The 12,497-nt window shown below is 41.3% G+C and overlaps 9 non-coding genes across 9 annotated transcripts; all 9 read left to right on the top strand.

Annotated features, from left to right (window-relative positions):
• The first annotated feature begins 141 nt into the window (after positions 1–141).
• trnar-acg lies at positions 142–214 on the top strand. The gene has a single exon. It is a non-coding gene; the product is annotated as a tRNA-Arg (tRNA).
• Positions 215–1,257: 1,043 nt separating this feature from the next.
• Positions 1,258–1,329, top strand: trnah-gug. The gene has a single exon. It is a non-coding gene; the product is annotated as a tRNA-His (tRNA).
• Positions 1,330–2,511: 1,182 nt separating this feature from the next.
• On the top strand, positions 2,512–2,583 carry trnah-gug. The gene has a single exon. It is a non-coding gene; the product is annotated as a tRNA-His (tRNA).
• A 741-nt stretch (positions 2,584–3,324) lies between these two features.
• trnah-gug lies at positions 3,325–3,396 on the top strand. The gene has a single exon. It is a non-coding gene; the product is annotated as a tRNA-His (tRNA).
• Positions 3,397–6,493: 3,097 nt separating this feature from the next.
• On the top strand, positions 6,494–6,566 carry trnar-acg. Its single transcript has one exon. It is a non-coding gene; the product is annotated as a tRNA-Arg (tRNA).
• Positions 6,567–7,240: 674 nt separating this feature from the next.
• trnar-acg lies at positions 7,241–7,313 on the top strand. The gene has a single exon. It is a non-coding gene; the product is annotated as a tRNA-Arg (tRNA).
• A 1,701-nt stretch (positions 7,314–9,014) lies between these two features.
• Positions 9,015–9,086, top strand: trnah-gug. Its single transcript has one exon. It is a non-coding gene; the product is annotated as a tRNA-His (tRNA).
• Positions 9,087–10,268: 1,182 nt separating this feature from the next.
• trnah-gug lies at positions 10,269–10,340 on the top strand. The gene has a single exon. It is a non-coding gene; the product is annotated as a tRNA-His (tRNA).
• A 1,419-nt stretch (positions 10,341–11,759) lies between these two features.
• trnah-gug lies at positions 11,760–11,831 on the top strand. The gene has a single exon. It is a non-coding gene; the product is annotated as a tRNA-His (tRNA).
• Positions 11,832–12,497: the final 666 nt, after the last annotated feature.

The raw sequence follows: 12,497 nt of genomic DNA, 5'->3' as shown, positions 1-12,497 counted from the left end.
CTTGAATGAAACCTTTGTCTGACCAACTTACATGTCCAAGAAATGCACCCCCAAAACCATTCACATCCAATTATCTCATTCAGATTCTGTTCCACTGACTGGTAATATTACGGAATATCTGTCCACAGAGAGGCGATAACAGGGCTAGTGGCGCAATGGATAACGCGTCTGACTACGGATCAGAAGATTCTAGGTTCGACTCCTGGCTAGCTCGGTGTTGTCTTAAAGCCATCACTTCTCCTTCATGTCCAAACATCCTCTACATGCATCCTATCAAAACGTGCCGTATATTATAAGCCTTGAAGACCCAAATGATAGGCAAATGTACTATCATCAAGTGCTAAATACGCGTCAGAACCCTATCCATCATAACTATCACCAAACAACTCATGGTTTTACAGAGTGTTGGGACTCATCTTCGTTCTGAGGACAAAGTTTGTTCCTAATGCATATGTCACATTATTAGATTGTCGAATCCCGGTCACGACAAAAGTAGAAAGACATTTTGGCTTCAATTTGCAAAGCTTCACGCTGGATAGATCAAATATTCTGTCTTGAATGAAATCTTTATCTGAACAACTTGACAGGTCTTTTGACCAGTATTCTCTACATGTCCAGGAAATGCACCCTCAAAACCATTCACATTCAATTATCTGATTCAGATTCTGTTCCACAGACTGGCGATATAAGAGGTTAGTGGCGCAATGGATAATGCGTCTGACTTCAGATCAGAAGATTCTAGCTTCGACTCCTGGCTAGCTTGGTGTTCAGATTCTGTTCCACAGACTGGTGACGTAAGAAGTTAGTGGCGCAATGGACAATGCGTCTGACTTCAGATCAGAAGATAATAGCTTCGACTCCTGGCTAGCTCGGTGTTGTCTTTAAGCCATCACTTGTCCTTCATGTCCAAACATCCTCTACATGCATCCTATCAAAACTTGCCGTATATTATGAGCATAGAAGTACCAAATGATAGGCAAATGTACTATCATCAAGTGCTAAATACGCATCAGAACCCTATCCATCATAACTATCACCAAACAACTCATGGTTTTACAGAGTGTTGGGACTCATCTTCGTTCTGAGGACAAAGTTTGTTCCTAATGCACATGTCGCATTATTAGATTGTCATTCTGTTGAAATTAACTAGTCTTTTTTGCACATTAAGGAAAACCAAACAGACAACATAGCAGTTCCCTCTACAGTTTGCGCTACAAATATGTCATTCCTACTGCGGGGCAGTCATAATTCCAAAGGGCCGTGATTGTATAGTGGTTAGTACTCTGCGTTGTGGTCGCAGCAACCCCGGTTCGAATCCGGGTCACGGCAAAAGTACAAAGGCATGTCGTAGGCATTTTGAAAAGCTTTATGCTGGATATATCAAATATTCTGTCTTGAATGAAACCTTTGTCTGACCAACTTACATGTCCAAGAAATGCACCCCCAAAACCATTCACATCCAATTATCTGATTCAGATTCTGTTCCACAGACTGGTGACATAAGAAGTTAGTGGCGCAATGGACAATGCGTCTGACTTCAGATCAGAAGATTCTAGCTTCAACTCCTGGCTAGCTTGGTGTTGTCTTTAAGCCATCACTTGTCCTTCATGTCCAAACATCCTCTACATGCTTCCTATCAAAACTTGCCGTATATTATAAGCCTTGAAGACCCAAATGATAGGCAAATGTACTATCATCAAGTGCTAAATACGCATCAGAACCCTATCCATCATAACTATCACCAAACAACTCACGGTTTTACAGAGTGTTGGGTCTCATCTTCGTTCTGAGGACAAAGTCTGTTCCTAATGCACATGTCGCATTATTAGATTGTCGAATCCCGGTCACGACAAAAGTAGAAAGACATTTTGGCTTCAATTTGCAAAGCTTCACGCTAGATAGATCAAATATTCTGTCTTAAATGAAATCTTTAACTGAACAACTTGACAGGTCTTACGACCAGTATTCTCTACATGTCCAGGAAATGCACCCACAAAACCATTCACATCCAATTATCTGATTCAGATTCTGTTCCACAGACTGATGATATAAGAGGTTAGTGGCGCAATGGATATCGCGTCTGACTTCAGATCAGAAGATTCTAGCTTCGACTCCTGGCTAGCTCGGTTTTGTCTTTAAGCCATCACTTGTCCTTCATGTCCAAACATCCTCTACATGCATCCTATCAAAACTTGCCGTATATTATAAGCCTTGAAGACCCAAATGATAGGCAAATGTACTATCATCAAGTGCTAAATACGCATCAGAACCCTATCCATCATAACTATCACCAAACAACTCATGGTTTTACAGAGTGTTGGGACTCATCTTCGTTCTGAGGACAAAGTTTGTTCCTAATGCACATGTCGCATTATTAGATTGTCATTCTGTTGAAATTAACTAGTCTTTTTTGCACATTAAGGAAAACCAAACAGACAACATAGCAGTTCCCTCTACAGTTTGCGCTACAAATATGTCATTCCTAGTGCGGGGCAGTCATAATTCCAAAGGGCCGTGATCGTATAGTGGTTAGTACTCTGCGTTGTGGTCGCAGCAACCCCGGTTCGAATCCGGGTCACGGCAAAAGTACAAAGGCATGTCGTATGCATTTTGAAAAGCTTTATGCTGGATAGATCAAATATTCTGTCTTGAATGAAACCTTTGTCTGACCAACTTACATGTCCAAGAAATGCACCCCCAAAACCATTCACATCCAATTATCTGATTCAGATTCTGTTCCACAGACTGGTGACATAAGAAGTTAGTGGCGCAATGGACAATGCGTCTGACTTCAGATCAGAAGATTCTAGCTTCGACTCCTGGCTAGCTTGGTGTTCAGATTCTGTTCCACAGACTGGTGACATAAGAAGTTAGTGGCGCAATGGACAATGCGTCTGACTTCAGATCAGAAGATTCTAGCTTCGACTCCTGGCTAGCTCGGTGTTGTCTTTAAGCCATCACTTGTCCTTCATGTCCAAACATCCTCTTCATGCATCCTATCAAAACTTGCCGTATATTATGAGCATAGAAGTACCAAATGATAGGCAAATGTACTATCATCAAGTGCTAAATACGCATCAGAACCCTATCCATCATAACTATCACCAAACAACTCATGGTTTTACAGAGTGTTGGGACTCATCTTGTTCTGAGGACAAAGTTTGTTCCTAATGCACATGTCGCATTATTAAATTGTCATTCTGTTGAAATTAACTAGTCTTTTTAGCACATTAAGGAAAACCAAACAGACAACATAGCAATTCCCTCTACAGTTTGCGCTACAAATATGTCATTCCTAGTGCGGGGCAGTCATAATTCCAAAGGGCCGTGATCGTATAGTGGTTAGTACTCTGCGTTGTGGTCGCAGCAACCCCGGTTCGAATCCGGGTCACGGCAAAAGTACAAAGGCATGTCGTATGCATTTTGAAAAGCTTTATGCTGGATAGATCAAATATTCTGTCTTGAATGAAACCTTTGTCTGACCAACTTACATGTCCAAGAAATGCACCCCCAAAACCATTCACATCCAATTATCTGATTCAGATTCTGTTCCACAGACTGGTGACATAAGAAGTTAGTGGCGCAATGGACAATGCGTCTGACTTCAGATCAGAAGATTCTAGCTTCGACTCCTGGCTAGCTTGGTGTTCAGATTCTGTTCCACAGACTGGTGACATAAGAAGTTAGTGGCGCAATGGACAATGCGTCTGACTTCAGATCAGAAGATTCTAGCTTCGACTCCTGGCTAGCTCGGTGTTGTCTTTAAGCCATCACTTGTCCTTCATGTCCAAACATCCTCTACATGCGTCCTATCAAAACTTGCCGTATATTATGAGCATAGAAGTACCAAATGATAGGCAAATGTACTATCATCAAGTGCTAAATACGCATCAGAACCCTATCCATCATAACTATCAACAAACAACTCATGGTTTTACAGAGTGTTGGGACTCATCTTCGTTCTGAGGACAAAGTTTGTTCCTAGTGCACATGTCGCATTATTAGATTGTCGAATCCCGGTCACGACAAAAGTAGAAAGACATTTTGGCTTCAATTTGCAAAGCTTCACGCTGGATAGATCAAATATTCTGTCTTGAATGAAATCTTTAACTGAACAACTTGACAGGTCTTTTGACCAGTATTCTCTACATGTCCAGGAAATGCACCCTCAAAACCATTCACGTTCAATTATCTGATTCAGATTCTGTTCCACAGACTGGAGATATAAGAGCTTAGTGGCGCAATGGATAATGCGTCTGACTTCAGATCAGAAGATTCTAGCTTCGACTCCTGGCTAGCTTGGTGTTCAGATTCTGTTCCACAGACTGGTGACGTAAGAAGTTAGTGGCGCAATGGACAATGCGTCTGACTTCAGATCAGAAGATTCTAGCTTCGACTCCTGGCTAGCTTGGTGTTGTCTTTAAGCCATCACTTGTCCTTCATGTCCAAACATCCTCTACATGCTTCCTATCAAAACTTGCCGTATATTATAAGCCTTGAAGACCCAAATGATAGGCAAATGTACTATCATCAAGTGCTAAATACGCATCAGAACCCTATCCATCATAACTATCACCAAACAACTCATGGTTTTACAGAGTGTTGGGACTCATCTCGATTCTAAGGACAAAGTTTGTTCCTAATGCACATGTCCCATTATTAGATTGTCATTCTGTTGAAATTAACAAGTGTTTTTAGCACATTAAGGAAAACCAAACAGACAACATAGCAGTACCCTCTACAGTTTGCGCTACAAATATGTCATTCCTAGTGCGGGGCAGTCATAATTTCAAAGGGCCGTGATCATATAGTGGTTAGTACTCTGCGTTGTGGTCGCAGCAACCCCGGTTCGAATCCGGGTCACGGCAAAAGTACAAAGACTTGTCGTATTCACTTTGGCCTCATTTTGAAAAGCTTTATGCTGGATAGATCAAATATTCTTTCTTGAATGAAACCTTTGACTGACTAACTTACATATCCAAGAAATGCACCCCCAAAACCATTCACATCCAATTATCTCATTCAGATTCTGTTCCACTGACTGGTAATATAATGGAATATCTGTCCACAGAGAGGCGATAACAGGGCTAGTGGCGCAATGGATGACGTGTCTGACTACGGATCAGAAGATTCTAGGTTCGACTCCTGGCTAGCTCGGTGTTGTCTTTAAGCCATCACTTGTCTTTCATGTCTAAACATCCTCTACATGCATCCTATCAAAACTTGCCGTATATTATAAGCCTTGAAGACCCAAATGATAGGCAAATGTACTATCATCAAGTGCTAAATACGCATCAGAACCCTATCCATCATAACTATCACCAAACAACTCATGGTTTTACAGAGTGTTGGGACTCATCTTCGTTCTGAGGACAAAGTTTGTTCCTAATGCATATGTCACATTATTAGATTGTCGAATCCCGGTCACGACAAAAGTAGAAAGACATTTTGGCTTCAATTTGCAAAGCTTCACGCTGGATAGATCAAATATTCTGTCTTGAATGAAATCTTTATCTGAACAACTTGACAGGTCTTTTGACCAGTATTCTCTACATGTCCAGGAAATGCACCCTCAAAACCATTCACATTCAATTATCTGATTCAGATTCTGTTCCACAGACTGGCGATATAAGAGGTTAGTGGCGCAATGGATAATGCGTTCTGATCTTCTTCAGATCAGAAGATTCTAGCTTCGACTCCTGGCTAGCTTGGTGTTCAGATTCTGTTCCACAGACTGGTGACGTAAGAAGTTAGTGGCGCAATGGACAATGCGTCTGACTTCAGATCAGAAGATTCTAGCTTCGACTCCTGGCTAGCTTGGTGTTGTCTTTAAGCCATCACTTGTCCTTCATGTCCAAACATCCTCTACATGCTTCCTATCAAAACTTGCCGTATATTATAAGCCTTGAAGACCCAAATGATAGGCAAATGTACTATCATCAAGTGCTAAATACGCATCAGAACCCTATCCATCATAACTATCACCAAACAACTCATGGTTTTACAGAGTGTTGGGACTCATCTCGATTCTAAGGACAAAGTTTGTTCCTAATGCACATGTCCCATTATTAGATTGTCATTCTGTTGAAATTAACAAGTGTTTTTAGCACATTAAGGAAAACCAAACAGACAACATAGCAGTACCCTCTACAGTTTGCGCTACAAATATGTCATTCCTAGTGCGGGGCAGTCATAATTTCAAAGGGCCGTGATCATATAGTGGTTAGTACTCTGCGTTGTGGTCGCAGCAACCCCGGTTCGAATCCGGGTCACGGCAAAAGTACAAAGACTTGTCGTATTCACTTTGGCCTCATTTTGAAAAGCTTTATGCTGGATAGATCAAATATTCTTTCTTGAATGAAACCTTTGACTGACTAACTTACATATCCAAGAAATGCACCCCCAAAACCATTCACATCCAATTATCTCATTCAGATTCTGTTCCACTGACTGGTAATATAATGGAATATCTGTCCACAGAGAGGCGATAACAGGGCTAGTGGCGCAATGGATAACGTGTCTGACTACGGATCAGAAGATTCTAGGTTCGACTCCTGGCTAGCTCGGTGTTGTCTTTAAGCCATCACTTGTCTTTCATGTCTAAACATCCTCTACATGCATCCTATCAAAACTTGCCGTATATTATAAGCCTTGAAGACCCAAATGATAGGCAAATGTACTATCATCAAGTGCTAAATACGCATCAGAACCCTATCCATCATAACTATCACCAAACAACTCATGGTTTTACAGAGTGTTGGGACTCATCTCGATTCTAAGGACAAAGTTTGTTCCTAATGCACATGTCGCATTATTAGATTGTCATTCTGTTGAAATTAACTAGTCTTTTTAGCACATTAAGGAAAACCAAAAAAGACAACATAGAAGTTCCCTCTACAGTTTGCGCAACAAATATGTCATTCCTAGTGCGGGGCAGTCATAATTCCAAAGGGCCGTGATCGTATAGTGGTTAGTACTCTGCGTTGTGGTGGCAGCAACCCCGGTTGGAATCCGGGTCACGGCAAAAGTACGAAGCCATGTCGTATGCATTTTGGCCTCATTTTGAAAAGCTTTATGCTGGATAGATCAAATATTCTGTCTTGAATGAAACCTTTGTCTGACCAACTTACATGTCCAAGAAATGCACCCCCAAAACCATTCACATCCAATTATCTCATTCAGATTCTGTTCCACTGACTGGTAATATTACGGAATATCTGTCCACAGAGAGGCGATAACAGGGCTAGTGGCGCAATGGATAACGCGTCTGACTACGGATCAGAAGATTCTAGGTTCGACTCCTGGCTAGCTCGGTGTTGTCTTAAAGCCATCACTTCTCCTTCATGTCCAAACATCCTCTACATGCATCCTATCAAAACTTGCTGTATATTATAAGCCTTGAAGACCCAAATGATAGGCAAATGTACTATCATCAAGTGCTAAATACGCGTCAGAACCCTATCCATCATAACTATCACCAAACAACTCATGGTTTTACAGAGTGTTGGGACTCATCTTCGTTCTGAGGACAAAGTTTGTTCCTAATGCATATGTCACATTATTAGATTGTCGAATCCCGGTCACGACAAAAGTAGAAAGACATTTTGGCTTCAATTTGCAAAGCTTCACGCTGGATAGATCAAATATTCTGTCTTGAATGAAATCTTTATCTGAACAACTTGACAGGTCTTTTGACCAGTATTCTCTACATGTCCAGGAAATGCACCCTCAAAACCATTCACATTCAATTATCTGATTCAGATTCTGTTCCACAGACTGGCGATATAAGAGGTTAGTGGCGCAATGGATAATGCGTCTGACTTCAGATCAGAAGATTCTAGCTTCGACTCCTGGCTAGCTTGGTGTTCAGATTCTGTTCCACAGACTGGTGACGTAAGAAGTTAGTGGCGCAATGGACAATGCGTCTGACTTCAGATCAGAAGATAATAGCTTCGACTCCTGGCTAGCTCGGTGTTGTCTTTAAGCCATCACTTGTCCTTCATGTCCAAACATCCTCTACATGCATCCTATCAAAACTTGCCGTATATTATGAGCATAGAAGTACCAAATGATAGGCAAATGTACTATCATCAAGTGCTAAATACGCATCAGAACCCTATCCATCATAACTATCACCAAACAACTCATGGTTTTACAGAGTGTTGGGACTCATCTTCGTTCTGAGGACAAAGTTTGTTCCTAGTGCACATGTCGCATTATTAGATTGTCGAATCCCGGTCACGACAAAAGTAGAAAGACATTTTGGCTTCAATTTGCAAAGCTTCACGCTGGATAGATCAAATATTCTGTCTTGAATGAAATCTTTAACTGAACAACTTGACAGGTCTTTTGACCAGTATTCTCTACATGTCCAGGAAATGCACCCTCAAAACCATTCACGTTCAATTATCTGATTCAGATTCTGTTCCACAGACTGGAGATATAAGAGCTTAGTGGCGCAATGGATAATGCGTCTGACTTCAGATCAGAAGATTCTAGCTTCGACTCCTGGCTAGCTTGGTGTTCAGATTCTGTTCCACACACTGGTGACATAAGAAGTTGGTGGCGCAATGGACAATGCGTCTGACTTCAGATCAGAAGATTCTAGCTTCGACTCCTGGCTAGCTCGGTGTTGTCTTTAAGCCATCACTTGTCCTTCATGTCCAAACATCCTCTACATGCATCCTATCAAAACTTGCCGTATATTATGAGCATAGAAGTACCAAATGATAGGCAAATGTACTATCATCAAGTGCTAAATACGCATCAGAACCCTATCCATCATAACTATCACCAAACAACTCATGGTTTTACAGAGTGTTGGGACTCATCTTCGTTCTGAGGACAAAGTTTGTTCCTAATGCACATGTCGCATTATTAGATTGTCATTCTGTTGAAATTAACTAGTCTTTTTTGCACATTAAGGAAAACCAAACAGACAACATAGCAGTTCCCTCTACAGTTTGCGCTACAAATATGTCATTCCTAGTGCGGGGCAGTCATAATTCCAAAGGGCCGTGATTGTATAGTGGTTAGTACTCTGCGTTGTGGTCGCAGCAACCCCGGTTCGAATCCGGGTCACGGCAAAAGTACAAAGGCATGTCGTAGGCATTTTGAAAAGCTTTATGCTGGATATATCAAATATTCTGTCTTGAATGAAACCTTTGTCTGACCAACTTACATGTCCAAGAAATGCACCCCCAAAACCATTCACATCCAATTATCTGATTCAGATTCTGTTCCACAGACTGGTGACGTAAGAAGTTAGTGGCGCAATGGACAATGCGTCTGACTTCAGATCAGAAGATTCTAGCTTCAACTCCTGGCTAGCTTGGTGTTGTCTTTAAGCCATCACTTGTCCTTCATGTCCAAACATCCTCTACATGCTTCCTATCAAAACTTGCCGTATATTATAAGCCTTGAAGACCCAAATGATAGGCAAATGTACTATCATCAAGTGCTAAATACGCATCAGAACCCTATCCATCATAACTATCACCAAACAACTCACGGTTTTACAGAGTGTTGGGTCTCATCTTCGTTCTGAGGACAAAGTCTGTTCCTAATGCACATGTCGCATTATTAGATTGTCGAATCCCGGTCACGACAAAAGTAGAAAGACATTTTGGCTTCAATTTGCAAAGCTTCACGCTAGATAGATCAAATATTCTGTCTTAAATGAAATCTTTAACTGAACAACTTGACAGGTCTTACGACCAGTATTCTCTACATGTCCAGGAAATGCACCCACAAAACCATTCACATCCAATTATCTGATTCAGATTCTGTTCCACAGACTGATGATATAAGAGGTTAGTGGCGCAATGGATATCGCGTCTGACTTCAGATCAGAAGATTCTAGCTTCGACTCCTGGCTAGCTCGGTTTTGTCTTTAAGCCATCACTTGTCCTTCATGTCCAAACATCCTCTACATGCATCCTATCAAAACTTGCCGTATATTATAAGCCTTGAAGACCCAAATGATAGGCAAATGTACTATCATCAAGTGCTAAATACGCATCAGAACCCTATCCATCATAACTATCACCAAACAACTCATGGTTTTACAGAGTGTTGGGACTCATCTTCGTTCTGAGGACAAAGTTTGTTCCTAATGCACATGTCGCATTATTAGATTGTCATTCTGTTGAAATTAACTAGTCTTTTTTGCACATTAAGGAAAACCAAACAGACAACATAGCAGTTCCCTCTACAGTTTGCGCTACAAATATGTCATTCCTAGTGCGGGGCAGTCATAATTCCAAAGGGCCGTGATCGTATAGTGGTTAGTACTCTGCGTTGTGGTCGCAGCAACCCCGGTTCGAATCCGGGTCACGGCAAAAGTACAAAGGCATGTCGTATGCATTTTGAAAAGCTTTATGCTGGATAGATCAAATATTCTGTCTTGAATGAAACCTTTGTCTGACCAACTTACATGTCCAAGAAATGCACCCCCAAAACCATTCACATCCAATTATCTGATTCAGATTCTGTTCCACAGACTGGTGACATAAGAAGTTAGTGGCGCAATGGACAATGCGTCTGACTTCAGATCAGAAGATTCTAGCTTCGACTCCTGGCTAGCTTGGTGTTCAGATTCTGTTCCACAGACTGGTGACATAAGAAGTTAGTGGCGCAATGGACAATGCGTCTGACTTCAGATCAGAAGATAATAGCTTCGACTCCTGGCTAGCTCGGTGTTGTCTTTAAGCCATCACTTGTCCTTCATGTCCAAACATCCTCTACATGCATCCTATCAAAACTTGCCGTATATTATGAGCATAGAAGTACCAAATGATAGGCAAATGTACTATCATCAAGTGCTAAATACGCATCAGAACCCTATCCATCATAACTATCACCAAACAACTCATGGTTTTACAGAGTGTTGGGACTCATCTTCGTTCTGAGGACAAAGTTTGTTCCTAGTGCACATGTCGCATTATTAGATTGTCGAATCCCGGTCACGACAAAAGTAGAAAGACATTTTGGCTTCAATTTGCAAAGCTTCACGCTGGATAGATCAAATATTCTGTCTTGAATGAAATCTTTAACTGAACAACTTGACAGGTCTTTTGACCAGTATTCTCTACATGTCCAGGAAATGCACCCTCAAAACCATTCACGTTCAATTATCTGATTCAGATTCTGTTCCACAGACTGGAGATATAAGAGCTTAGTGGCGCAATGGATAATGCGTCTGACTTCAGATCAGAAGATTCTAGCTTCGACTCCTGGCTAGCTTGGTGTTCAGATTCTGTTCCACACACTGGTGACATAAGAAGTTGGTGGCGCAATGGACAATGCGTCTGACTTCAGATCAGAAGATTCTAGCTTCGACTCCTGGCTAGCTCGGTGTTGTCTTTAAGCCATCACTTGTCCTTCATGTCCAAACATCCTCTACATGCATCCTATCAAAACTTGCCGTATATTATGAGCATAGAAGTACCAAATGATAGGCAAATGTACTATCATCAAGTGCTAAATACGCATCAGAACCCTATCCATCATAACTATCACCAAACAACTCATGGTTTTACAGAGTGTTGGGACTCATCTTCGTTCTGAGGACAAAGTTTGTTCCTAATGCACATGTCGCATTATTAGATTGTCATTCTGTTGAAATTAACTAGTCTTTTTTGCACATTAAGGAAAACCAAACAGACAACATAGCAGTTCCCTCTACAGTTTGCGCTACAAATATGTCATTCCTAGTGCGGGGCAGTCATAATTCCAAAGGGCAGTCATAATTCCAAAGGGCCGTGATTGTATAGTGGTTAGTACTCTGCGTTGTGGTCGCAGCAACCCCGGTTCGAATCCGGGTCACGGCAAAAGTACAAAGGCATGTCGTAGGCATTTTGAAAAGCTTTATGCTGGATATATCAAATATTCTGTCTTGAATGAAACCTTTGTCTGACCAATTTACATGTCCAAGAAATGCACCCCCAAAACCATTCACATCCAATTATCTGATTCAGATTCTGTTCCACAGACTGGTGACATAAGAAGTTAGTGGCGCAATGGACAATGCGTCTGACTTCAGATCAGAAGATTCTAGCTTCAACTCCTGGCTAGCTTGGTGTTGTCTTTAAGCCATCACTTGTCCTTCATGTCCAAACATCCTCTACATGCTTCCTATCAAAACTTGCCGTATATTATAAGCCTTGAAGACCCAAATGATAGGCAAATGTACTATCATCAAGTGCTAAATACGCATCAGAACCCTATCCATCATAACTATCACCAAACAACTCACGGTTTTACAGAGTGTTGGGTCTCATCTTCGTTCTGAGGACAAAGTCTGTTCCTAATGCACATGTCGCATTATTAGATTGTCGAATCCCGGTCACGACAAAAGTAGAAAGACATTTTGGCTTCAATTTGCAAAGCTTCACGCTAGATAGATCAAATATTCTGTCTTAAATGAAATCTTTAACTGAACAACTTGACAGGTCTTACGACCAGTATTCTCTACATGTCCAGGAAATGCACCCACA

The sequence above is a fragment of the Scophthalmus maximus genome, chromosome 9 (genome assembly GCF_022379125.1).
Source record: "Scophthalmus maximus strain ysfricsl-2021 chromosome 9, ASM2237912v1, whole genome shotgun sequence".
NCBI classification, from domain to species: Eukaryota; Metazoa; Chordata; class Actinopteri; order Pleuronectiformes; family Scophthalmidae; genus Scophthalmus; species Scophthalmus maximus.
The sequence above is the reverse complement of the archived record's forward strand: the minus strand, read 5'-3'. Positions and strand labels throughout refer to the sequence as shown.